The sequence below is a fragment of the Notamacropus eugenii genome, chromosome 2 (assembly GCF_028372415.1).
Source record: "Notamacropus eugenii isolate mMacEug1 chromosome 2, mMacEug1.pri_v2, whole genome shotgun sequence".
In the NCBI taxonomy this organism is placed as follows: Eukaryota; Metazoa; Chordata; class Mammalia; order Diprotodontia; family Macropodidae; genus Notamacropus; species Notamacropus eugenii.
In genome coordinates this window covers 290,315,702-290,343,051 of record NC_092873.1, presented here as the reverse complement: position 1 = coordinate 290,343,051, position 27,350 = coordinate 290,315,702, and the positions used below count along the sequence as shown (strand labels likewise).

Sequence of the window (27,350 nt, the reverse complement as noted above, 5' to 3'; positions counted from 1 at the left end):
ATAGCGGAGCAATTGGTCTCAGGTTCTTTCATGCTGTAGACTGTGCTCTTTCCACCACAAGAATACTTAGTCTTTTTCCAACCAGAAACAACACCTGAAGCTTAGTAACTCCTAAGTTTCCTTGTCCTGCTTGTTTTTTGCCCTGTAACTAAGTGTAACTGGTCTCCATCAGACCTGGGACTCTAGGTTTCTTTGCTTGGCTTCTGATACATTCAGCCACCTCAGGGGAACTGCCCCCTTCAGTCTCTGTCTCTCTCCCTGTCTCTGTCTCTCTCTTCCTCCCCCACACTTAAATGGAATACCATAGGTTTTTAAAAACACATTATAAAGTATTTCCCAACACTGTTCAAGAGTTTTTATTAAGTACTAATGGAGAGCAAATTAATCTTGACTGCTCCTATTAAAGAACTAGGTTAATCAAAGAAAACAAGGAAGCCAAGTTAGAAGGGGAAGGATGGGATAGCCGTGGCATTGTGACATCTAATTCAGGGCTTCTCTTTTTTGTATCATAGACTCCCTCGGCAGTCTGGGGAAGCCTAAATAAAATAAAATTACACAGGATTATAAAGGAAACCAATTATGCTCGAATGTTATCAAAATATTTTTAGAATAAGTTCACAGACTCCAGGTGACAAACCTCTGAATTCTAGGGAGAATTGGGGTTGAAATATTCACTGAATAATTGGAAACAACCGCTTTCATCCTTCCTGCTTTACTTAGAGTAAAACAGCAAATCTATTTCCTATCTATCCTTATGTCCCCATGACATAAGAAAAAATCCAGTCACAAACAAGACTGTTGATGTTTTCTTTGGTAACCACTTTCCGGGCAGGTATAGCCCTAGGGGAGAGAATTTTGTCTGACCATCAATTTTTATCCTCTTCCTTTAGGTATCATAAAGGGATCAGAGGCAGAGTTGGTTTTTTTCCCTTGTGGCAGAAGCTGCTGCTACCACTAGTAAATAATGCTGCACTAGATGTTCTTAAGTTATAAATTGCCCCTTTTTAATAAATGAAGCCTCCTGGAGTGAGATGGGACCAATAATGGCCTCTTTCAGGCCTCTCAGGTGCTCCTTCATATACTAAGACAGCCATTTACAGAAGAGGGCCCTAATGGCCTGAAAAAATTAATACACCTGTCAAAGTGCTTCATTTATATAGCAGAAACAGCTTATATATTCACTGTGCACACTTACTTATCTATCTTATCTCTAGGGGTGGACTCCCCTGGGGAGCCATTGGACACATACCCAGAAGTTTGTAAGTTACACAAACCTCCAATAGCCTATGGAATGGCCTGTGATTTTCTAGGAGAGGGATTACTGGCTGGGGAGAAGGGAGAATATAAGTTCTCCCTTGTCCCAGAGCACTCATTTGGGAGTTTTGTTTTGTTTTTTTTAACTTTCTCGCGACCCTTCTCCCATCACTTTTTATTTTTTATTATGCTTGTTTGTATACTGACTGACTGACTTGCCTATTTATCCCATTAAATCCTAAGCTTTTTGAGGGAAGAGACTGTAAGTTTCTCATCTTTGTAAACTTGGTGCCTTGGACAGAGTAAATGTTTATAAGACGCATATTGCTAAATTGAATGAAAGCTGGATTATTACTTGTAAAATGGATCATAGGAAGGACTCACTTTGGGCAGGGATTGACTTAGATGACCTTTGTTGTCCCGTCTGACTCTGCAATTCTATAATGCTTATGAATTGAGAATGGTGGCAGCACCTTAACTAGGACAGTATCTCAGGGTGCTGAATTTAGAGAATGCAAATAATACTTGTAATCTAGCCACACCACAGAAAGGAAAAGAGCAAAGTGCTTAGCAAGATTAATTAATCAAAATAAGAAGTGACCAAATGGTTGGCTGGGGAAGTTCCTCTCCATGCCCTGCCCTGTTCCTGATCCTCTTTAATGAAGTTTCATGCTTTTGCTTCATCTTTGGCCCAGAGTCAGTTGATGATACCTCCCTAGTTACAGCTACAACAGTGGCTTGTGTCTTTGGAACTTAAGAGTCTGGAATTTGAGGACTCTGCTCCTGTGGCAGCTTCATTTTCACATGTCATGTCATCCATCTTGCATTTTTCTCTTGTTGTTAAGCTCCTCCAGGGTGGGATGGATCTGAGTCCTCTTCATATTTCCCTTTGCAGTGACATGTTGCCCTGTATCTTATTGTGAGAGCCTGGGATTCCAAGGGGAAAAATCCAGGAACAGGGACCTAACCCTGGACAGAATAATCTCATAGTTGATGGGATTGTTTCCTATGAGATTGCAGATTTGGAACTGGAAGAGTCCTTAGAGATTATTGAGTGCATTTCATTTGACAGATGAGGAAACTGGGGCTCAGAGAATAGTGGCTTGTCCAAAGTCACTTGGAAGTAAATTATGGTCTCAGATTCAATCCCTCTCTTCCAAATCTGGCACTTGTCCCATCATTCTATTCCCCTTCTCCATTCCCCTTAATAGTCCTTCAGATATTAATTTCCAAAGACAAATGATCAGAAACTCTTTAAGTCTCAATTAGTCTCAATTTCCAATACAGCTGCTTCAAATTCACCCTTGGTAAACAGGAAATGCCTTGGGAAGCACTAATGAGAACTCATTTTCCACTTCTTTTGAACTTTTAAAAACCAAAGCAGTTGAGCTGACATTTGTTCAACAACACAGCTAATGAGTTTGAGCTACACCCTGAAGGTACTGGCTTTATATGACAGGCATTGGTGTGCCCTGTGCTGTCTAACAGGTGCTTACTTATTGTAGAATTAATCTATAACTCATTTTGCCTTGTAAAATGCTTGTCCCAATCAAGGGAGTTGTAAGTTAAACAGTATGTATTTGCTGTCATGGAAAAGGAAAGTATTTACTCAGTCCTAAACCAATATTTAGACATGACTGCTTCAGGGAATATGGAAAATTTAGTACTGGGCAGGAGGAAGACAGTGTGAGAACAAAAGATTAGGGAGGTGATTTGATGATATCAGGAAGGGGTTGGGTGTCAGGATAGCTCAATTCTAAATCTGATATTGCTACATGCTTTAAGCTGAGACCATCCCAATGCCAATAACTTCTTCATCCCTATGTCCTACCTTCCTTGTCCATTCTGTCTTGAAATGTAGTTCCTTCAGTAGTATTTCCACTTGTTGGTCAGTGTCTGAAGATCTCACCTATAGAGTACCAACAGCTAAGTAAATGTTTGTAAGCTGCCTAAAAGCTGTGGTTCTCAGCAACTTCACCCTCTTCCTTCACTCTGCAGAATCTGAAAGGAGATGCACAAGACAGAAAGTCATTTTTGTATTGTTTCATGGGTTGCCATACCAAATATCTCATCTCTAAGCAGTCACCCTGGTGGTGAAGAGCCTGTCCTTACTTAAGGTGATTCTTAGAAAACAGACACAGTTGCCTGCTGCAAGGACCAGTCTTGATTCCATACTAGCCTGGTAGAAGTTAATAGAGTCTTGTGCTGCTCTGACAGAGCCAGAGGGTGGGTCACCTCCATAGTATGATTGGAGGTGTTGGAGGAGGACTTTGTGGAGATATGGTTGGCACTGTCTGACAAATTGAATCATAAAGTTGGAAAGGTAATTTTGTCCATTCCCCAACTTCTAGGATGGTAGTCTCATTCCCCTCTCCCTTTACCCAGTGAACTCCCATGACTTCCTATCACCTCCAGGATATAATATGTTATATAAAATATATCATATGATATCATGTATTCTCTTCCCTTCTCCTCCTTGTTGTTCCTCACTGTGATACTTTATCTCCATATGCTAGGCATTTTCTGTGGCATGCCCCCATGCCTGTATTTCTCTCCCTCCTCATCTCTTTCTCCTGGCTTCTCTGGCTGCCTTGAGGTCCAATCCCACCTCCCACAGGAAGCCTTCCCTCTTGTGCCTTCCCTCACTGATTATCTCCAACTTATTCTGTATATACAGCTCATTCATACAAAGTTGTTTGCATGTTGTCTTCCCCATTAGATTGTAAGCTCCTTGAGGGCAAGGATCATCTCTTACCTTTGTTTGTATCCCCAGAACATAGCACAGTGCTGGGCACATGGTAAGTGCTTAATAGATGTTTATTGATCAGCTGACTGCCCTGGGAGTTTCCTTAGAGCTTTGTATCTCTCAGTGCATCTTCCACATTCTATATTGTTGTTTTTATAGGCATTTGTGTACATATCTTATCCTTACCTGCAGAAGTAAGTTTCCAGCATTTAGGAATGTTTTCTTCTTTGAACCTCCATGGCAACTAGTAGAATAAATAATCATAATAAAATTATATTTCTCTGACTTTTTTAAGGTTTATAAAGTGCTTTGTTTGTATGTTCTTGCTTGATCAGCACAACACTTTGAGGTTAGTATTACAGGTACTATTTTCCCATTGCACAAATGTGGAAATGAGGCTCAGAGACATGAAGGGATGTTTTAGTATGTTCCAGGTCTGGGATTTAAACCTAACTTATCCTTACTTCAAATCTAGAACTTCCTACTGGAGCTTACATGTAGAAGGTATTCAGTGAGTGGACATCCAACCTGATGACTGTCTTCCTTATTGTTTGGTCTCTCATGCAATGTCTATCTTGAAAGTTTTCAGAATTTGAAACTCTTAGCAATGTCCATCATATTCCTTAAAGAATCTCCCTTGTTAGGAAGTTTGTTCCTGCCCAATATAGGTTAATCTCATTTTTGTCCCAGCTTCAGTAAGAACAGCTAGCATTCACACAGCCATCCTGGGGCACAGAAGAAGGGAATCTCTGAGTTGGAAGAGGCCTTATACTTTTTGACTCAGACCCCTTATTTCGTAGATGAAGGAACTGAGGCCCAGGAATGGAATTTGACTTGCCTAAGGTCACACAACCAGTTAGTGGAAGAGCCAGGGTGAGAATTCACTTCTTTTCACTCCTGATTCAGTTTGGGAACCACTGGGGTAGTGGTTATAGACCCCTGGGAGGCCTCAGAGTCATTGCAAAAGTTCAAGGGGATACTATGGTAAATAAGCAAATGTACCTTCTGTAAGCTGATTAATAATGTGCCACATACACATACATTAACTATTTTCAAGTGCATGTGGGTGTTGTTGTCATGAATAAAAATAATTTTAAAGGGTTCCTGAAGTATTTTCTCAATTGGCACTACTCATAATACCACTATCATGTGGGTATTTGTAAAAGTTTTTGGCATTGAAAACAGTCCAGATGCTAAAAGGGGTTAGAAACCCTCATACCACAACCTATCTCTCAGGAGTGGGTTTAGGTAGCACAGGTGTTGCTATACCCTTTTTACAGATGAAAAAATTGAGGCTGAGTGGCTAAGGGATTTTTCTCGTGATCACAAAGTTAGTAAGGCAAGAATTGAGCTCTTTTGACTCTTAGCCCTCCCGGAAACAGAGTTGATATTCTTCACTATGTATTTAGAGATTATTATTTTATTTCCTCCTTTACCTTCTCTTCACCAGTCTAACAATACGTTGCCTTTATTTTCAAAGCTGCTTATCCTTAGAAGGACATATGTAAGGCCTGCCTTATAATCAGGTAGAGTGGGCAGTTGCCTGTGTGGCACAATTTGAAGAGTGTCCAGAAGACCTAGTATCCTAAAAATCTCCCATCTACCTATAACAATGCTAGAAATTCTGCCATTAGACAATCATTCTTTTGGGACTTGAAAACTTTCTAAATTTAAGACCCCTAGCAATAATAACAGTGATCTGAGAGGAAGATAGTAAGTTTGGGTTAGTAGGAGGGTCAGCTAATCAGTAAATAATAATTTAAGTGCCTATTATGTGCCAATCATTGAGCTAAGTGCTAGGGATAAAAAGAAAGGCGAAAGACAATCCTTGTCCTTAAAGGAGCTTACAGGCTAATGGGGGAAGCACCTTACAAAAGGAAACAAAAACCAGAAAAGTAGGGGATGGTATAGAGAGGGTGGAGAAAGTACACTCAGAGGATGGGAAATGGAAAATGAAGAAATGGCTGAGTTGGGCTTCAGAAATGGGAAATGAAGAGAGAGCTTACGTGGGCTTGGACCTTAAATGGTGGTTCTGGGAAGAGAGGTCTCTTCCTTTCAATCAGGGGGAGGGAAGAACCCTCCAGGACAAAGGATCCTGATGAGGTGGGAGTTCCCCAGCTGAAGTGATTTTACAGAATGAATTATTCTTCATGGCAGTCAGTTGACTGACTTCATCCAGCAATCATTACGTTAAGCAATACCTGTATGATGAGGAAAAATTTTTTCCTCTTTGACTCTCAAGAGCAAATGGAAGGAAGGGGTAGGTGTCCAGTCTGCTAGGCTTACAAACTTCTTACTCACCACTGCTCTCTCTCATGGTCTTTTGCCCCACAGTGAGCCTAGGCTCTCCAAGAACTAGAAAAATGGTGGCAGTCAAAGAACAGATTCTCAACAAGAAGAGGAAGGAATGATCTTCAGCAGTTACATCAGTTCAGTTACCTTTCTTTTCCTCTCCTTCCCTCCCCCCAAATTATATCACCTTGGGTCCTGGAATAAATCTGACCTGGGGAGCAGCTATGGGATCTTGGTAGGAGCAATCTGGCTATAGATATCTTGACCTGGACACTAGTCACATGTCATTATCAACTGTCATAGTTTGTTATCTTCTAGTTGTTTGAAATGGGGAGTGTGGGGTGGTACCTAGTGACTTGCCTCTGCTCAGGTCTGCTCCAGCCAGAAAGTGGGCCCCAGTGAGTCATGGGTATGGACTGGGGAGACAGTTTTCTATTCTTTACTGGGCAGGTTTGCCTCAGTTCAAAACTGACTTGGCTGTTGGGGGGACACCTCCACTGTCCTTCAGACCTGGTCTGGAGCTTGGAATTCAGAAGGTGTAAAATCGCTTTCAATACTCAGAATCTCTGACCAATAAGAAACCTGTTAAGGAACTAAGGCATAACCTAACTCAACTGAAGTGGGTGGGCCTTAACAACATAGAGGTCTTCTAAGGAGTCTTTTTTTCCTTTCTTGGCTCTCTCTTCTGGCCCCTTCCTGATGGGTAGGGCAGCAAGCAGCTGGCAGAAGTATTTCACTTGTAGGCAGGGGAAAACCCAGAAGCATCTTTCCTTTCTATCTCTGTCTCTGTCACTGTGTCTCAGACCATCTGCTTGTCTGTCTCTCTCCATCTCTATTAGAAAGCTTTGAGGGTCTTTTAACAAAGCACTTCTAAAGGTAATCTAATTCCATTCTTAGTCAGTCAGTCAATAAGCATTCATTAAGGGCATACTATGTGACAGGCTACTGAGCTAAATGGTAGGGATGCAAAGAAAGGCAAATAGTGTTTCTGCCCACAAGGAACTCACATAGTAGTGATGTAGGCAGAAGCGTGCAAATATAAAAAGATATGTAGAGTATTGGGGGAAGGTAATCTCAGAGGGGAAGGCACTAGAGGATGATGGGGTTGTGAGAAGGGATCAGCAAATATCTCTGGGGAAAACTGGGATTTGAGCTGTGTCTTGAAGGAAACCAGGGAATGTAAGAGGCAGAAATGAAGAGGGAGAACATTCCAGGTACTGGGGACAGACTTTGAACAGGCTCAGAGAAGGAGATGGAGTTTTACTTGAGAGGAACCATAAGTAAGCCAGTTTAGGGGAATACCAGAGTGTGAAGGGGGCTATTTAAAGAACTTTAAAATGCCAGAGGGCTCTATATGTAATGATATAGGTGCTAGTTTATTGAGTAAGGATTGTGACATGGACTTATATTTTAGGAAAATCACTTTGACAGTTGATGGAGGATAGACTGAAATGGGAAGAGACTTGAGGAAGGGAGACCAATCAGAAGGCTATTGCAGTAGTCCTGATGTGAGGTGATGAGGGCCTGACCAAGGTTGGTGGCTGTATGACATATATACAATACAGATTGAATATGTGGGGTAAGTGCATGAAACCAAAGTTTTCAGCTTGGGTGACTTGGAAGATGGTGGTACCCTCAACAGTAACAGGCAAATTGGAAAGAAGGAAGTTCAGTTTGAGGCATTTTGAATCTGAGGTACCTATGAAACATCCAGTTTGAGATATCCAAAGGGCAGTTGGTAATATCGGTATTAAGTGGACCAGAACTGGCCTCTGATCTGTGGGTGGCTGGAGCTGAAACCAAGCAGTCTAGCTAACAGGTGTGTCAGGACAGACACAGAAGTTTAATTAATTTCAGAGTGAGGAAGAGATGCCTGCAAGTGGAAGCCCTCCCCTCCTAAGAAGGAGAGTTTAACATGCTGGACCAAAAGCAGGTCTTGTATACATAAAAATCAGAGAAACATTAAAAAATAAAAAAAAATAAAAAAAAAATAAAAATCACAAGTGGGTTGGACCATGACATAATCATTTTTAGGTCTTGAGTTACTATTCTCATGGTTGGCATTTCTTGGGACAATATAGGCATTCTTGGGTCCAGTGGGAATAGACATTGTTTCAAGTGTGGGGAGTCATGACCACCCTGTGGGGTACAGAACCAGAGTTCTATGACAGTAACAGTAGTACAGTATAAGAAACAGGGATTGTGAACATGTGATGGATGACCCTGGGAAACAGGGGGAACTAAATTCCTCAGTGAACACCTGGTGCTGGTTCAAGCAATACACTTTGCCCCAGTGGGTGAGCACAAAGGATATTGTTATGCTGAGCTCAGGGCACAGTCTACGTACTGACTTAGCTCTGGGAAACAGGGTATCCCCAAAATATTTTGAGAGTAGGGACAAGTTAGAAGAGACATAGTGAAGACAGGGAGTATAGATAACTTTTTCAAGGAATTTGGCTGGGGAAGGGAAGAGAGCTATAGGGTGACTGCATGAAGAGATGGTAGGATCTAATGAAGATTTTTGGGGTGACATGAATTTGTGAGATAGCTGAGCAGCATTAGAGATAAAAAGACTGGTTGAGGGAAAAGATTTAACTATGAGGAATCAAATTAACTGTGTAGATTTAACTATGGGGAATCAAACTCTTATAACATTGGCATGTTAACATCATACTTTAATCAATTAAGCTAAATGGTCTTATTTCATCGTTATCATCATCATCATCATCACCATTCATGAGGTCTCAATCTCTGAGTTAATTTGGTTGCTCTTCTTTAGATAACCTTCAAACTCCCCATGTCATATTTCAGTTTCATGGTTCTAAAATGGAAAGCTAGATCATAACTGGAGCCCCACTTAGGAACTGATTGATTGACTTATTTGTTCAATAAATACTTATTGAAAGCCTACTATATGCGAAGCACTACCCTAGATTGCTATGGAAGAGACAGAGATATATAAAACATGCTCCCTATCTTGAAATAATCTAGTCCTGCTGGGATGATTAGATATACATGAGAGCATATGATTAAATATCAGATGAATGGAAAATGAGAGGCTTTGACTAGATGATGTGTGAGGCCCTTTTCTAGGTTTTCTGATCTATGATGGTGCATTTCTGTGAGTGATATAGAGAGCAGGTGTTCTAAAAGATCAGCAAAAGGAAGAACAAATCTTGGATTGGTCCCTCATTTTAAATTCTTGACCCTTTCTCCCTCTCTCACCTGCTCCAAGTAGAATACATAACCTGAAATGATCTTTTCTTCCCAAGGTGGAACGCTTATCTGACAATAGTAGCTTTTTAATATTTATATAACACTTTTAGGTTGGAAAAATGCAGAGAGGCTCCGACAAGAGTAGGCTGATGTGATCTCCAAGGAGAAATCTGGGCAAATTCCTAGGATGTCATGATATCAGGCAAAGTTTCTAGGGGTTTGGACCTCTGATTCCCTTCCTCTTCACTCTTTCCTTCCAATTTCCCTGTTAGAAAAGTTGTCTCATAAGCCACAAGATCAATGTCTGATTGTCCTACAGAGCTATCCACAGCTTGGATCTTGGGTACTCCAGGAAGTTATTGCCCTTCCTCTGCCATTTATGCAGAAGTAATGGGGTTCTGGTGGCTGGTGGCTGTAGATCACCATCAGACCAAGGTGAGGCAGATATTTTAGGCTCTATTAAAGATGTTTGTCTTTGGTTACCTAGTAACCTGGGGCTGGGTCATTTTTAATCACTCCCCTTCCCCCTCCTTCTAGTAGAGAACATGGATCTTTGGCTGGAGGCCAATCTGGAGGCCCCTGGAGAAGCTGCTGTGGAAAAACCTGACTTCATTAATTATTATAAACCACGAAATCAAGCAGGCACAGGGTTGACAGCAGGACCAATTACACTTCCCCAAGATAAGGAAACTAAACATTTGTTAAGTGGGAGCAAACAGTGCCATAAGCACAGCCACACAGCCCATCCCCACCCCAAAGGAAGGACTAATAAATGCCACCTGGACCATTATTTTTGCCCCTACACTGATCATGAACATTTAATCAATCACCATGGCCAGTGCCTTCCCTCTGAGACTATCTCTCTTTTATCCTATAGATATTTACAATTACTTACTTGCTGTCTCCCTGGTTAGAATATGAGCTCCCTGAGGGCAACCACCTTGCTTTTGCCTTTCTTGTTATTCTCAGTGCTTAATTTAGTGCCCTACATGGGGTAAGCACTTAAATGCTTGTTGACTGACAATCAACAAACATTAATTGTTGTAGCTACTTAATGAAGTGACTACAATAGGTCACTTTGCTAGGTGATGAGAGCACAAATGCAAATATGAAATAATTTCTGCTCACTTGGAGTTTATATTCTAATTCAGGAGATGTTAAGTGCCTATAAAACCCTACAAAATAAATATAAAGAATAAAAATAAAATAGTTAAATACAAGGTAGCTTGGGAGGAAGGGAACTAGCAGTGGGGAGATCAGGAAAGGACCTGAGCTTCATTTTGAAGGAGAGAAATTCTGTGTGACAGAGGTGAGGAAAGAGTATATTCCAGGTACGGAGGACAGTCAGTCTAAAGGCAAGAAATCAAGAAATGAACTGTTGGGACTAAAGAACGGAGGGGCCATTTTGATTGGATTATGGAGTGGGGAAAAGAGCAGTGTCTAAGGAGATTGGAGAGATAGGTTAAGGTCAGATTATGAAGGTTTCACCTAAACTGATTGAATAGGGGAGTGATAAGGAGAGAGCTGCACTTGAGGAAAATCCCTGTGGCAACAGTGGATAGTAGTATATAGATTTGAGGTAAGGAGACCAATTAGGAGATTACCGAAATAATCCAGGTGAGAAATGTGGAGGAAAGAGGTCAGAGGTGAAAGTTGTAATGGGGATAGAAATGTCAAGATTTGGTGACTAATTGGATATATGGTTTGAGTGAGAGTTAGGATGACCCTGAAGTTGCAAATATGAGTTACTAGAATGATGGTACCCTCAATTAATAGGGAAATTTGGAGGGTGATGGACTTGGGGGAGGGGAGACATAAAGAGTTCTGCTTTGAATGGATGGAGTTTGAGCTGCCTCTGGGACATCCAATTTGAAATGTTTAATAGGTAGTTGGTGATGAGCTTAGTGAAGAGTCTAGGAAAGGATATATAAATAAGTGATCTGCAAAGAGTTGACACTTGAACCACCTAGGTACTGCTGCTGCTGCTGCACTTTCTCTGAGAGAAAGTGTAAAGAGAAAAGAAAAGAGGGCCCAGAAAAAAGGTTTGGAGTATCCCCACAGTTAGCGAGTGTCACAGGAATGATGAATCAGTAAAGGAAACTGAGAGGGAATGGGTAGGAAGAAAATCAGGAGAGAATATTATCCTGAAAACTCAGAGATGAGGGAATATTCAGGAGATAGTGGTCAAATGCATCAGAGATGTCAAGGAGGATAAGAATTGAGAAGAGTCTTTAGATTGGGGGATTTAGGAGATGGTTGATAACTTCAGAGAGAGCAGTTTTTGAGAGAGCAGTGATGAGACTGGAGGCTAGTATAAAAGGAGTTCACAAGAGTGATAAGAAAGGAAATGGAGTTACCAACTGGAGATGGATTTTTCCTCTTTTTTTTTCATATTTTTACACACATTTATGGTCTATTTTTCCCACTACTTTTCCCCTTCCCTCACTACTGAATAAAAGGGAAAATCTCCCCTAAACATATCCAAATAGTCCAGCATGTCCAAAAAGTCCAACAAAGTAAATTTTCACAGTGGTCATTCCCCAAAATGTATGACTCATTCTCTCTGCATTTTAAGTTCATCACCTCTCTGGCAGGAGGTGTAAATAGCTTTTTTCATGGAGTCTGGCTGAGAAAGAGACCAGAGATATAGGATGATAACAGGGGTGATAGACTCTAATGAGGGTTTTGGGAAGATGGCAGAAATGTGGATGTGTTTATAGGAAGTTGCAAAGAAACCAGTAGTTAGGAAAAGATGGACAATTAGAGAAGGGGGTGTTATAATGGGGAACATTTATTGTAGAAGACAGGGATGGAAGGGGATCAAAGGTGCATTTATAGAGGACTTGGTCTTAGCAAGGAAAAGGGCCATCTTTTCATCCAAGACTAGAATAAAGAAGAAAGAGGAATTCAGAAAGTTGTAAAAATGTGGGGGAAGGGTTGTCAGGTGAGGAGGAAGGGGGAAGAGAGAAGAGGGAGTTTTCAGAAGGTAGTTAGATTTTTTTTTTTTTTTGGTAAACTGTGAGGACAGGTCATCAGTTGAGAGGGCAGGAAGAGGTACTATTGGAGGCTTAAAAAGTCAAGAAAAAGTTCAGAATAGCCATTGTGGAAAATGGAATGGAAAATCAGTTAGGGAGGAGTAAGGGTACTGTCTTGTTTCAGTGAATGGCCAGTTGAGATTAGATAACGTAAATCTGTACTTGATCCAGTTGGAAGAGGAAGATGGTGGAAGTGATCCAAGATTTAGAGGGAGCAAGGGATTTGAGAGGGGGACAGAGTGCAGCTGTACTGGTTTAGAAATGTCACATCTACCTTTGTAGCTTCCTCAGAACCTATCAGTGTTTTGTACACAGTAGGCATTTCATGAATAATGAAATAGACTGTGTCCTTGGTAAACCAATCAATGATATTTTTTTGAGTGCTAATTGTGCACAGTGTATTGTGCTAGAGGTTGAAGGGATACGGTGACCCTAGTAACTGAATTCCAAACCCAGGAGATATCCTTCACCTAGTCTCATTGAAAGTACCCTTTCTTTTCTTGACTTTCTGGAAATTCCTGGATGTAGGTTGGTCATGTACATATAGGAAACACCAAGAAACACTTTCCTCAAGGACCTTCCAACATAGCTGAGGAGATGAGGAGAAATCTCAGATAGTATCATGAAAAGCTAATGGTATAGAGGGGAAGTGGTAAAAGTGGATCAGATTGTGCAAGAGTATGTGACATAGTTAAAATTCAATAAAACATTTATTAAATGTCTGTAGTGGGCCAGACTACAATTGACACCTGGGATAGAAAGACAAAAATGAGAAATACTTACTGCCTTTAAGGAACTGCAAACTGGATGAAAACAATAGAATTTCAAATTCAGCATAATAAAAAGAGAATTAAATAAAAGAAAACGGCTAGCTTTTCTTGTTTGTGTTGAAGGAACTGGAGATGTTTAACATGGAGAAGACTTGAGTGGGTGGGTAAGTGGGTGACAGGGAGAAACATGATAGCTGTTTTCAGTATTTAAAGTTAGTGGGGATTATGTCGGCTCTGTTTGGCTTCAGAAGGCAAAATAATGATGAAAAGATGGAAGTAGAAAGATTCCTGCTTCATGTAAAACAATTAGACCTGTCCCGGAGCAGAGTGGGCTGCTTGGAATGAAGTGGTTTCCATTCCTAGGGGTCTTCAAGTGGAGGCTGGATGACTGACCATAATTGTATCATAAAGGGAATACCTGATCAGGTGCAGGTTGAAAGAAACATATGAGATCCTTTTCACCTGACAACCCTTCCTCCTCATTTTTCAATCCCCTGATATCACCAGGCTCACCCTTTCACCTTTGATTCTGGACAGTATCTTATAAGCCATTTTTAGTTCCTACTTCAGTTAGTATAGGAGAAACAACTTCACAAGGACCCCTAAAAATAGCCTTCCAAAATTATTGCTGAGGTTAGGACATTGGACTCTGTAAAACTAAAATTTCCTCTCTACCGAGTTCTCTATTTGCCACAGGAAGGGAAGGAAGCACCCTCAAATAGATTTCTCCTTCCCTGGGACTATTTTTAAGCAAGACAATCTTGTCACCGTGCCATCTTCTGATCAAAGGAAATGAATACAACTAGAGAACTGTGAGTCTGGCAGCAAAGAGTGGACTGACTTCCAAAAAACCCTACTTAAGTAAAAACAAAACAAGATATGCCATGTCTGCTTCCAGGAGAGTTTTCTTCCCACCAAATATTACTTATAATCATAACAGATCAGGGGAAACATGGCTGCTCAGGCTCATCTTTATTTCCTTGCATCCTTTATTTCTTCTGGAGTCTGACTCTTGTACAGATTCCTCTGATTAGCTGGTCTTCCTTCTTCCTGCCTTCTTTCCCTTGTCTCACTGCTCACCCAAGAACAGCGGAAAGCAATAGCACCATGGGAGTCTCTGTTTGAATGTGTGTCTCTGGGTGGCGGAAAAAAAACCCAAACCCTTATAGAAGTGGTATTCAGCATATCCTGAAGAGGCATTGTGATATAAGGGGAAGAGGAATAAACATTTCTACAGCATCTACTGTGTGCCAGGCCCTGTGCCAAGTACTTTTCAAATATTATCTCATTTGAGCTTCACAACAAGCCTTTGAGATAGATGCTGTTATTATGTATTTTGCAGTTCGGGAAACTGAGTGATTTGCTTGGGGTCATGCAAATAATAAGTTTCAGATTTGAACTAGGTCTTCTTGACTCCAAGCCCAGCACTCTATCCACTCAACCCCCAACTGCTTGTATAATGTGGGATACAATTTGTAGTCCATAGAATCATAGACTTAGAGCTGGAAAGCCCCAATACATCATCCTTCATTTTATAAATGAGGAAATGAAGGCGCAGAGAGGTTCAATGACTTGCCCGGGATCACACAGCTTAGTAAGTGTTTGAATAGTAAGGATTCGATTCAGATCTTCCTGGCTCCAGGTACTGTGCTTTCTGCACAGTGCTGCCTAAGTACCTGGTGGATCAGAATCCTGGTTCCAGTGTATATATCCACCATGTGACTCTGGGGAAAGTACTTTCCTTCTGTGGACCTCTGGATTTTCATCTGAAAAAATGTGACAAGCTAGATGATCTCTAAGGTTCCCCTCAATTCTTAATCTTAGGCTTTCCTGCCTCTTTTTCTTTTTCATTTTTTTTTCCTTTTTCAGTTTCTCAGCTTCAGAACACCCATGACTTGAAGTCTTTGAGGAACTCATCCCAACAACCGGTTTGTGGAACAGAAGATCCTCAGGGATAAAAAGTGCCAATGTGGTTTAACCACAGATCACATGAAGGGGTGGTAACAGGTAATGAATTTGGAAATATAGTCTGGCTCTATATTGTGAAGAGCTTTGAAAGTCAAGTAGGAGATTGTATTTTATCTTTTTTGGAGGGTTGAGGCAATCAGGGTTAAGTGATTTGCCCAGTGTTACACAGCTAGTAAGTGTCAAGTGACTGAGATCAAATTTGAACTGAGGTCCTCCTGACTCCAGGACAGTATTCTACTCACTCTACCACCTAACTGCTCCTAGTTTGTATTGTATCTTAAGAGGCAGAATGAAGCTCCTTCATCAAAGGAGTGACATGGTCAGATCTGGGTCAGATCTGTGTTTTAGGTATATCCATTCTCTTGATAACATTTGCTAGGAAAATTGGAAAACAGTGTGGCAGACTTAGGCTTAGGCCAATGATGTACACCATATTCCACAACAAATTCAGAATGGATATGTGACCTGAATATCAATAAAAAGGAAAAGGAAACATCATATACCTCTCACAGCTATATGTAAGTGATGAGTTCTTAACTAGACAGGGCAGAGAGGCTCTTACAAAAGACAAAATAGATCATTTCAGTCACATAAAATTGAAAAGCTTTAACACAAACACAAGTAGTGGATCTAGAATATGAAGGGAAGCAGTTAATTGGGGGGAAAATCTTTATATCAAATATCTCTGATAAGGATTTGCTGTCCAAAACACAGACAACTAACATACACACTTACATTTTTATATATAAATGTATATGAGTGTACATGTATGTTCAGATATACATACATATATACATATGTATAAGTGTGTGTATATATATACATATAACCAAAAGCCATTGTAGTCAAAGAATATGAACAATTTTCAAAAGACTTGCAAACTATTAACAACCATAAGAAAGAATGCTTCCAATCACTAATAATAGGAGAAATGCACATCAGAACAACCATTTGGTCCCACCTCATACCCAGCAAACTGGCAAAGATGACAAAATATGAGAATAAACAATGTTGGAGGAAGTGCGAAAGACAGACATGCCAATACATTGCTGGTGGAACTGTGAATGGTGTGACTATCCTGAAAAGCAACTGGGAATTATGCAATTAAAGCGGTTAAAATGTCCATATTCCTTAACCCAGAGAATCCACTACTAGGCATAATAACCCGAGGAGGTAATTGACAACTCCCCTCACACCTCCCCCCCCTCCCCAAAGACTCATATACACCAAAATATTTATAGGAACACTTTGGCAGTAGTACAGAATTAGAAAGAAAGTAGAGAGCTGCCTATTGATTTGAACATGACTAAAAAAATTGTGGCATATGAATGTAATCAAATATTACTGTGCTTTAAGAAATGACTGCCTGAAGATTACCAAGAAGCATTGAAAGACTGATATGAATTAATGTGAAACTACTGCAGATGGAAAGAACAGTAACAAAAAGTAATTAATATATTGTAAAATTATAATATTCAAGCTTGGCCCCCAAAAGAGATATGAGAAAATACTTCCCCCCACTTCTTTGCCAAAGTAGGCGCCTATGGGGATATAACACTGCATAGAATGTGTGATTTTTAAGTGAACCATAGCCTGTCCCAGCCCCTGCCTCTTGTTTTTCCCTTGACTCTATTAGCTGAATGCCTCCCCTGCTAATAATGTTTTCCCTCTGTTGAGTATCTACCAAAAAACTTTGAGTTCGCTGAAAACAGGGATTGGTTTTTCCTTTTCTTTGTATTTCTAGCACATAGCACAATGACTGGCACATAGTAAGTGCTTAAATAAATGTATGTTGACTTACTATTGATCAGTTTTACTAAATAATTTTCCTCTTCTTTTTAAAAAAAATTCTTCATCTTAAGAGATGACTATCTGGAAGGCAGGGAGGAATAGAGGAGGAAATTTGTGAGATACAAAAAATAAAAGATAGTGATAAAAATCTATTTGAAAAAACAAGTAAATCTATTAGAAAAGCAAGAGAGTCCCTGCTTTCAAAGAGCTCATAATCTAATAGGGGAGACAATACATATTAGGAGGAATCTACTACAAATGAGATGGAAAAACTCAATGACCCTTAGAGTACAAGCAGCAAAGGAAATGGTAATTCATCTTCTTTAAAGTCATTATCTTTGGGGGGACAATCTGTTTCTGATGTTGAACTATTTGACCATGCCAAAGTCTTTGATCATGAGAACTTTCCTTTCCTGGTCTTTAGCACCAGTGGTCACTGAGTAGGTAGGGACTGAACTAAGGGTAGAGACAATTGCCAGGGTCCATCCCTGGTAGCAGGGCTAATGCTCTGGGTGGGATGTTGTTATTTCTGGGGCTCTTGAATCCTGGGCCATCTCCAACAGCATCTGAAGGGAGATGATGGTCAATGGTTTGACCCATCTGACACATGCTACTTCCTATCTTTTCCTCAGCGTTCTTTGCTGTTCCAGTTAGGCTGACTTGGATGCCCTGCTGATGGCAGTTGGTTGGCATTTGGTGATGGTAGGGATGTTGACTCCTTCTCTGCAGGGGTTGCTTCCCTAAATGATGGTTATGATGGCTGAACTGAAAACAAGGACAACAGTCTGATGGAACACAGTGTGTAAGGAACAACAAGTAAGCCAGTGTAGTTGGACCATAGATTACATGAAGAAGAGTAGTGGGTAATAAGTGGAGTCATATTGTGAAGGACTTTAAAAGTCAGTCAGAAGATTATATCTTATATTATATCTTAAGATATAATTAATAATGTAATAATTCTAATATAAAATCATAATTTATATAGTATAAATAATATAATAATTATTATATTATATCTTAAGATATAATTAATACAATAAGATATATCTTAAAGGGAAGAATGGGACTCCTTTAGTCAAAGGAGTGTCATAGCCAGATCTGTGCTTTAGGAGGATCCATTTGGCAACTATGTGGAAGATGGATTGGATAATAGAAGGAACTTAAATCAGGGAAAACCATTAGGAAGCTATTGGGAAGATAAGGTGAGAGCTGATGAAGGTTTGGATTAGTTGATAGAAGGGGAATGGATTCCAGAGACATTGTGAATCAATTAACAATCAAAAGTAATACCCACTATATACTAGGCACTGTGTTCAACAAAACGTGGCATCTGGTTGGATAAGAAGTTCAAAGGGGAGGGAAGAATTGACTGGTTGTGAGACTGTGAACCTGGCTGTCTGGAAGTGATGTGCTCTGCAGAAATACACGTTAGGAAAAGGGGAAGAGGGGAAACGAAAGATCTTAACATTCATGTTCACAGTAAGATGAATGTAGGACATCCAATGGCATAAGTATAGGAGGTGGTTGGGGATAGGCAGCAGGAAATTACTTGCCCCAAGTAGTAAACTGTAGAGGTATGAAGATATTTTTTCTTTTCTTTTTTACTACACAAAGAGGTCCCTTGAAAGGTTGTGGGGTGGGGGAAGGGTGGGGATGATGGAATGGGTAGGATGGAAGGTTCCGTGGCAGTTGATATGGACGGTTGGGATTGAAGAAGCTTTAGCATAATCCTCTAATGAAGAAGGAAAAGAAGGAGGTACCAGGTAGGAAAGTGAATGGGAGAAAGAGCCAGAACAGGCTGTTGCTACTCTAGCTCCCTACCTAAACACATTGGGGAGAGGAGGAGCTTAATTTGTTTATTTAAAAAATATTATAACTCAGAACTTTTTGAGTCCTTGAATTTATACCTCCTTTTGAAACTGAGAAGATCCTGGCCCAAGTGAAAGGAGGGAAAGAAATTTGTCAGGAAAATGGAATGGAAATGAAGATTTTGTGGGGGATAGCAGTGAAGTAACCTTCAAAATTAGGGAGAATATTCACTTTATTAAACACTATTATGTGTTGTTCCTTATTACTAATAACTCCCCTTTCCATAGCATTTTAAGGTTTGTAAAGTGTTTTCTTTATGACCCAGTACACCAAGTATTATTCCCAATGTTACAAGGGTAACAAGCATCATAGACAAAAAACGGATTCCATATCCATATCCATGTGATATCTTACTGTTTCATGCCCAGGTTTCTATCTTTCCTTCCTCCCCCTATCCATAACTAGCCCAGAAGTCCCTTGTGAACAATGACTGTCTTATAATCCCCCTTGATGGTGGTAACAGGTGGGGTGTTTAAGGAAACACTTGTTCATAGATTGATTGGAAAATAAGAGGAAAGTAGAGGAAATAAATAGGAAAATTCAAATCTGCCCCGGGTTTTTGCTTCTCAACGTATCAAAAGGACATGAAGAGTTCACTGCTGCTTGATCTAGGCAGAGTCTTAGCTCCTTAGTTGTCATAGTGAAGACAAACTCTTTCCAGTTTCCATCATTGATCCTGAGAAGCGGTACTGGGTTTAGTTCAGGGTGGAAGGAGAAGAAAGTCAAAGCATGCTTGAGAAGCTGATGGAGGGATTCTGGGGAATACAGGTAGACCATGGAGCTTTACTTCATGTGAAGAGAGTTCAGTTCAATTTAATGCAAGTGCCAACTGTATGCAAAGCACTCTGTTAAGCACTAGACCTAGAAAGACAAAATTAAAAACAGCTCCTGCTCTTAGGAAAAAATAGTTCCTGCATATAGTCTTCTACTGGAATAAACAACGTAGACACAGATAATCATATTATCTTAATATATACTTAAATATATGTTGCTTAAAATAGGAAGAGAGATTGGACCTGTGATTTCATTGGCACAGGTAATTCCTGGCTTAGCAAATGCCTTCTACCAGTGTGGGTCAGCACCTTCTCTGCTATTTATAGCCATAGAGAGCTATCTAGTGTACTTAGTGGTTGAATGACTTTCCCAGGGTCACATAGTCAATATTTGTCAGATGTGTGCTTAACTCAGGTCTTCCTAGCTATAGGACCTGCTCTCTCCATTACATCACACTTCCTCTCCTATAGAAAGTAAATGAAAAATAATGTTGGGGGCTGGAAGACTATGGGAGAAGTTGTTTTAGGGATTAGTCATATCTGACTCTCCATGACCCCATTTGAGGTTTTCTTAGCAAAGATACTGAAGTAGTTTGGCATTTTCTTCTCCAGCTCATTTTACAGATGAGGACACTGAGGTCAAAAGGGGTAAGGGGACTTGCCCAGGGTCACACAGCTAGGAAGTGTCTGAGACAGGATTTGAGGCCCAGCACTCTATACACTATGGTGCTATCTAGCTGCCCCTCAGTGAGAGAAAACCTCTGATAATTGAGGGGGACCAAAAAAGACCTCTAGACAAAAGCCCTGGAGAAACCTGCCGATTGCTGCCAGTATTTCTTTTTTTTAAAATAATTACTTTGTTTTCTTCCTCCCCCTCTTTCCCCCCTCCCTCCCCACTCCCTCCCTAACACAGCTTGCAATCTTATATAGGTCCTACACATACATTTCTATTAAATGCAATTACACCATAGTCAAGTTGAATAGAAGAATCAAAATGAATGGGAGAAACCACAAAACAAAACAAAACATAACATAGCACAAGAGAAAATGGTCCGCTTCATTCTGCAATCCAGTTGCATAGTTCTTTCTCTGGATGTGGAAGGCGTTTTGCCTCTAGAGTCCATTGGGAATTTTTTAAGTCCTTGCATTGTGATGAAGTTCTAAGTCTACCAGAAAAAATCCTCACACACTGTGGTTGTTGCTATGTACAGAGTTCTCCTGGTTCTGCTCCTTTCACTCACCATCAGTTCATATAAGTCTTTCCAGGCCCTCTCTGAAGTCATCCTATTTATCATTTCTTATAGCACAATAGTATTCCATTACATTCATATACCACAACTTGTTCAGCTATTCCCCAATTGATGGACATCCCTTTGATGTCCAGTTTTTGGCCACCACAAAGAGAGCTGCTATAAATATTTTTGTACATGTGGGACCTTTTCCCATTTCTATGATCTCTTTGAGATATACTCCTCGGAGTGATATTGATGGGTCAAAGAGTATGCACATTTTTGTAGCCCTTTGGGCATAGTTCCAAATTGCTCTCCAGATTGGTTGGATCAGTTCACAGCTCTACCAACAATGAATTAGTGTTCCAACTCTCCCACATGCTGCCAGTATTTCTGGGAGAGAACGGTGGAATATTGGAGTCTAGGGTGCAAAGGTTTGATCCTTTCCCTCTCCTGGCCCACCTGTAACCTTGGGCATGTTGCTCAGTGCTTGGGTCTCATACTGTTCTGTCCCTCTATGAAGGGAGATGAGCAAGAATAATGACAGTGGACAGCTGCACAGGGGAACGTCTGGCTAAATGGATGCTTGTCTGTCTGGGAGGCACTTTCAAGATGAAAAGCTGTGTTGTTTTCCACATTCAGGGACTGGCCCCCCAAAATGATCAGAGGCCCTTAGAGTCAAGTGACTAGAGGAAAGGGCTGAAGACAGTAACTGAAACTGAGAGAGGGGGGAAGGAGGAGGAGGGAGAGCTCATAGGACACATTTTATCCAGAATCAGAAGAGAGAGAGAGAGGTGAGGCAGCAACAGACACTGTTGCTGTGTGTTTGGAGATAGATGATTATAACAGGCTGAAGAAACAGCCCTAGAATCTGGAGTTCTGAAGCTGCCAATGGCTGTAACTGGATCAATCCATCAATGTGGATCAATTGATGGATCGATGAAAAAGTAGTTATTATGTACCTATTGTGTGCAGGTACTCTGATACTAAGGCTGGCTCACATTTCTATAAAGCTTGATACTTGGCAGAGTTCTTGACGTACGTTATCTGATTTGAGCCTTACAATGGCCCATCGAGATATGTGTTATTATTATCCCAGATTTTTTTCTTCTTTTTTTGGACCACACAAGTGATTTCATCACAGTAGGGAACTCAGTGAGGATACTCCTTCTGCAATTGTTCTGTAATCTCAGAGTTGTCTCACTCTGGGAGCTAGCCCCACATCCTTCCACTAACAGAAGTTTGGGCGGATTTTGAATCCAGGTCTTCCTCATTCCAAGTCTTAACCAAAGGTCTCCAAAGTAGGGGCCCCAAGGTCCTGGGGAGATGTGGCAAGATTCCCCAGGGGTTTGTGTCTAACTCCTGGAAGAGTAGGAAAATGAGCCTTGCCACACCCTTTCCAGGATGGCCAATCAAGGTCTTCACAAGTACACAATCCCTCTCACTGCTCAACACTCTGACACCTTGTTCAGCCCCTCAATTGGCCTCCTGTGGCTTGTGATAGGTGTGGTAGCACCTTGGGACAGTTATAACCTAATGTGACCCAGGACCCTGAAGCAGCTGCATAGGCAAAACTCCCCCCTCCTTCCCTTCCCCAAATTGCCCCCGCTCTCTGCTCCCCTCACCCCAGGTTACTTCCTGGCTTCAGCAGGTGCTGGTTTCTGGGATTTGGGGCAACGGCCAGTGAGTAAGACCCCACCGCACTCTTCTCATTTTCAGTGGGTGAGAATGAGTCACACAGGATGAACTAGCTTAGATGTGTTGCAATCTGCACAGCAGATCTCATTACATTTACTTCTCAACCAAAGCTATCCCTCTTTGGAACTTCCTTATCTCTTGCTGTCCAAGGCACTTCCATCCTTCACTTCCACTCACCCCACACATTCAAACAATTGTCAGATTTTATCATTTCTACTGCATCATCTCCCACATCCTTCCCCTCCTCCACTCACGCAGCTGAAGCTCTGGTTCAAGCCCTGATTCACCTCTCCTATTGTGATCATCTCCTAACTGGTCTCATTTCCTCAAGGCTCTCCCTTCTCTGATCCACACTCTGTAAGGCTGCCAAAGTGATTTTCCTCACCATGTTTTTATTACCCTTCTCAGTAAATCCCAGAGGCTCCCTATTGACGCGGGGTCAAATATTTTACTTTTTAAATTTCTTGTTGTGCATATATGTTTTATAATGCACAGGACAATACTTTAGTTGTAGTTGTTCAGTTGCATCTGACTCTTCAGAACCTGTGGATCAAGGCATGCCAATACTGTCCATGGCGTTTTTTTGGAAAAGATACTGGAGTAGTTTGCCATTTCCTTTTCCAGTAGATTAAAACAGATTAAGTGATTTGCCCAAGGTCACACAGCTAGTTAAGTGTTTGAGGTCAAATTTGAACTCAGGACTTCTTGACTCCAAGCCCACTGCTCTATCCACTGAAGCATCTAGGGTTGTATGTGTGTGTACATGTGTGTATACTCATATAAACATATACATACACACATATATACATATGTACATACATAATATATAAAGTTTTCTTTTACTGATAGCGTGCAAGATCAAAAAAGTTTGGCAATCACTGGACTAGATGACTTTGCTTCCCCAATAACAATATCTAGCATATATACGTATGTACATATATATATACGTATATATACATATATATATACGTATATATATACATATATAGTGTTTAAAGTTTCCAAAGTGCTTTAGAAATTTTATCTCATTTTATCTTCACAATAACCTTGAGAGATAGATGTTATTATTAGCCATCTGAGGCAGACAGAAGTTAAATGATTGGCCCAGGTTCACATAACTGGCAAATGTCTGAGGCTGGATTCAAACTCAGGTTTTCCTAACTCTAAGCCTAGCACTTTAACCACCCAGCCACCTAGCTGCCTTGACTCAGGCCCTATTAGCTGTGTGATCATATGCAAGTCATTACCTGTCTCAGGGAATCAATTTCTTCATCTGTAAGATGGACATAATATTATTTGCCCTACTAATTACCTCACAGAGTTGTTGTGAGGAAAGATCTTAGTTTATAATGTGATATCATTTTACCTCAGCATTTCGCATAGGTGGAAAAATGAATGTGATATGTGGGGAAGACAGTAAAGAGTTTGACTTGAGTGGAAGAGTCTTTTTGTTGGAGAAAGACAGCAAAAAAATGTGATAGAGTAGGGCAAAATAATAGAGGGTCCTGAAAACCAGGCAGAGAAATTTAAATGTGATGCAGTAGGAATTAATGAGAGATTATAGGTTTTGAAGCAGAAAAAACATCACATAATAACAGAAGGGCTTAAGAAGATTAGTCTGGTAACAGCATATAGGAGAGATCTGAGGGTAGAGATAGTGGGGGCATGGAGAATGAAGAAAGAGGAAATGTTGATGTATTTAGCTAGAAGTTCATTCCCACATAACAAATATTTCTTTTTTAAAACATATATTTTATTAATCCTTATAAAATTTCTCAGTTATCTTTTTAAAATTAATTTTTTTAAACTTTTGAGTTCCAAATTCTCTCTCAAGCCCTTTTCCACCCCCTTGAGAAGGCGAGGAACATAATGATTATATAAATGCAGTCATACAAAACATGTCTGTATTAGTCATACTGCAAAAGAAAACACACAAAAATGAGAAAAATAAAGTAAGGGAAAAAAGTAGGTTTCAGTCTGTATTCAGAGTTCATCAGTTCTCTCTATGGAAGGTGGATAGCATTTTTCATCCTGGGTCCTTTGGAGTTTTTGTGGATCATTGTTTTGATCAGAATAGCTATGTCTTTCACAGTTGATCATCCCTACAACATTGCTGTTACTCTTCTCCTGGTTCTGCTCAATTCACTTTGCATCAGTTTGCACAAGTCTTCTCAGGTTTTTTCCTGCTGATCATATCTTATAACACAATAGTGCTATGTCTTCAGAAGTCCTATTGTCTTAGGAAGATTCTGAAGATCACTTGTTAGGGTAAGACACTAGACACCGAGGTCGTTTGTTGAACTTAACTGCCAAACATTCAGATTCTGCTTCAGAGAGCACAACTCTGATGAGCTGGCCACATTGGTCAAATGCAAGATGCAGGTTTACCAAAAAGACTATTTTATGGAGAACTCACACAGGGCAAGTACTCACATGGTGATCAGAGGAAGCAATATACAAGGATGCTGTCAAGATCCCTCTTAACTTTTGAATTGATTGTGTGACTTGAGAGACATTGGCACAGGACTGCTCAGCATGGTGTGCCCACATCAGAGAAAGTGCTGTGCTCTAAGAGCAAAGCAAAATTGAAACAGCTCAAAGGAAATGCAGGATTTGTAGATTTAGAGAATCCACCCCAAATGTTCACGTAGATTATTTGTGCCTGACCTCAGTATTCTGAGCTCCTATGTCTGATCAGTCACAGTTGGACACACTGAAACTTGACTCTAGTATAGTGATGTCATTTTGGTCCTCTTCAAGCACGAAGGACAAGAACCATTCCCTCACAGTCATATACCACAGCTTGTTCAGTCATTCCCCAATTGGTGGGCATGCCCTTGATTTCCAAGTTTTTGCTACCACAAAAAGAGTTGCTACAAATAACTTTCTACAAATAGGTCTGTCCCTCTTTTCTTTGATCTCTTTAGGATACAGACCTACAACAAATATTCCTTAAAGACCTACCTTTGGGCAAGTTGAGGAAAGGTGGCATAATACATGTAGGGTTGATCTAGGAATCTGGAAGATGTAGCTTAATTTAAGCACTGCCTCTGATCCATACTAGACAAATGACCCCAAGCAAGTCATTTAAACTTTCAGAAGTTTCCCCAGACTACACTCTTAGGGTATAAGTGCCAGAAGAATTATGGATCTGCTTTGGTGGAGAGAGTTGCATGCTTGGAGTTCCAAATGATGATGGTTCATGGTGCAAGATAAGGAGAAAAAGCAGTTATCTGTAGGTAGCATGGACTGACGTGATGGAGAAGGCTAATGGGCCGTGCCCATGTATGTGACATGTGTATAATATGTAATACCTGTAGATGACCTGCATGAGATATATAATATGTAATGCCTACCTCCTAGGATTGTGGTGAGGATAAAATGAGATAATATTTGTAAAGAGCTTTGCAAACCTCAAAGAGCTGTATAAATGCTAACTATTATTATTGTTATTATATATAATAATATGATATAATTTTGTTGTTGAGTTATGTCAGACTCTGTGACCCATGGACCGGGAGTGGAGAACCTGCAGCCACAAGGTTGCATGTGGTCAACTTCACAGAACAAATCCCCTTAGAAAAAGGATTTGTTATGCAAAACTTAGACTCAATCAAAAGGCTGCATCTGAGGACCTAGAAGGCCACACGTGGTCCGTGGACCATAGCACGATAATACTGTACAGGGCTTTTCTTGGCAAGTCTCAGTGGGAAATAGCTCCCAGCCAATTCCAGAAGAAACCCTGCTCCAGCCAACCGGCCCAGCTGGGGTGGAACCAAGAGTTTGCAAGGCTGCCAGCTACTCTGAAGGGGACGTGGGGGTTCAGGAGAACACCAATATAAAGACAGGTAGCATAAAAGTTACTGGGAACTTCAAGAGCAACTGGGACCTGAAAAGAAAGCAAGCCATCTGATTTCATTCATAACATTTTCATTCTTTAACATTATATTTCCCAGGGAAACACCACTTGTTTATCAAGCCTGAGGGAGACAGAGCCAATCTGGAATGAATATAGTTTAAAGACGATTAAAATAGTCTAGTTTAGTAACATGAAATGCAGAGGGGTCTTGATCATTTAAGTGAATATAGAACTCATTTTTTGTAGGATCATTTAAACATCTATTTATTCCATTTTCACCATCATAGATCCATTTCTGCCTAGATGGCTTTCTTTCTAGCCAAGTAACTTCTATGAGACCGGCAATCTTACCTCTCAGGCCATTTATTCATTGCTCATATGCTTATGTGACATTTTATATTCTCTTTTTAAAAAAAAATTTCATTTGAAACCTCAACATAATAGGATATGTTTCATGAAATTATCACCAATATGTGGGCTGTGTCTACACACAGGTGTGTTTATATGTGTATCTGTGCATATACACTTACATGCATATGGAGAGACAGATAAACAGATGTATAGATAGTTAACGTCGAGAGTGTTGTTATCTCAGAATTTGTGCCAATCTCACTGAAACACTTGGCTTATCTTTCCGGCTAATCCTAGAAAATTTGTTCAGGCTTTTTATTCATATATTCATTTATTGCATGTCTTCTTTTCTTTTTGGGGGGGAGGGATCTGGACTCTCAAAGACATCACTGTTGAGAGCTCCCTCACCCAAGGTAACCTGGCAATTTGTTTGTCATTTATAGTCTGAGAAATTTGCCAGGGCAGACACCAAGTGTCTAAAGCATTTGCCCATGTTCTC

General features: G+C 40.5%; 1 protein-coding gene and 1 long non-coding RNA gene across 3 annotated transcripts in view; one reads left to right on the top strand and one right to left on the bottom strand.

Moving 5' to 3' along the window:
- Nucleotides 1-340: 340 nt before the first annotated feature.
- LOC140527425 (uncharacterized) lies at nucleotides 341-18,710 on the bottom strand. The gene is made up of 4 exons (XR_011974795.1): nucleotides 18,539-18,710; nucleotides 4,187-4,244; nucleotides 3,086-3,255; nucleotides 341-536 (listed from the first exon to the last, which is right to left on the bottom strand). It is a non-coding gene; the product is annotated as an uncharacterized lncRNA (long non-coding RNA).
- Nucleotides 17,700-27,350, top strand: part of LOC140527421 (transmembrane domain-containing protein TMIGD3-like) — a 72,898-nt gene continuing 63,247 nt past the window's right edge. Inside the window, exon 1 of one of the 2 annotated variants that reach the window (XM_072644340.1) lies at nucleotides 17,700-17,888. The gene's annotated coding sequence lies outside the window, so the exon portion shown is untranslated. Of the gene's footprint in view, nucleotides 17,889-18,727; nucleotides 18,836-27,350 lie in introns of those variants that run through there. The other variant, XM_072644339.1, reaches the window with a different exon arrangement.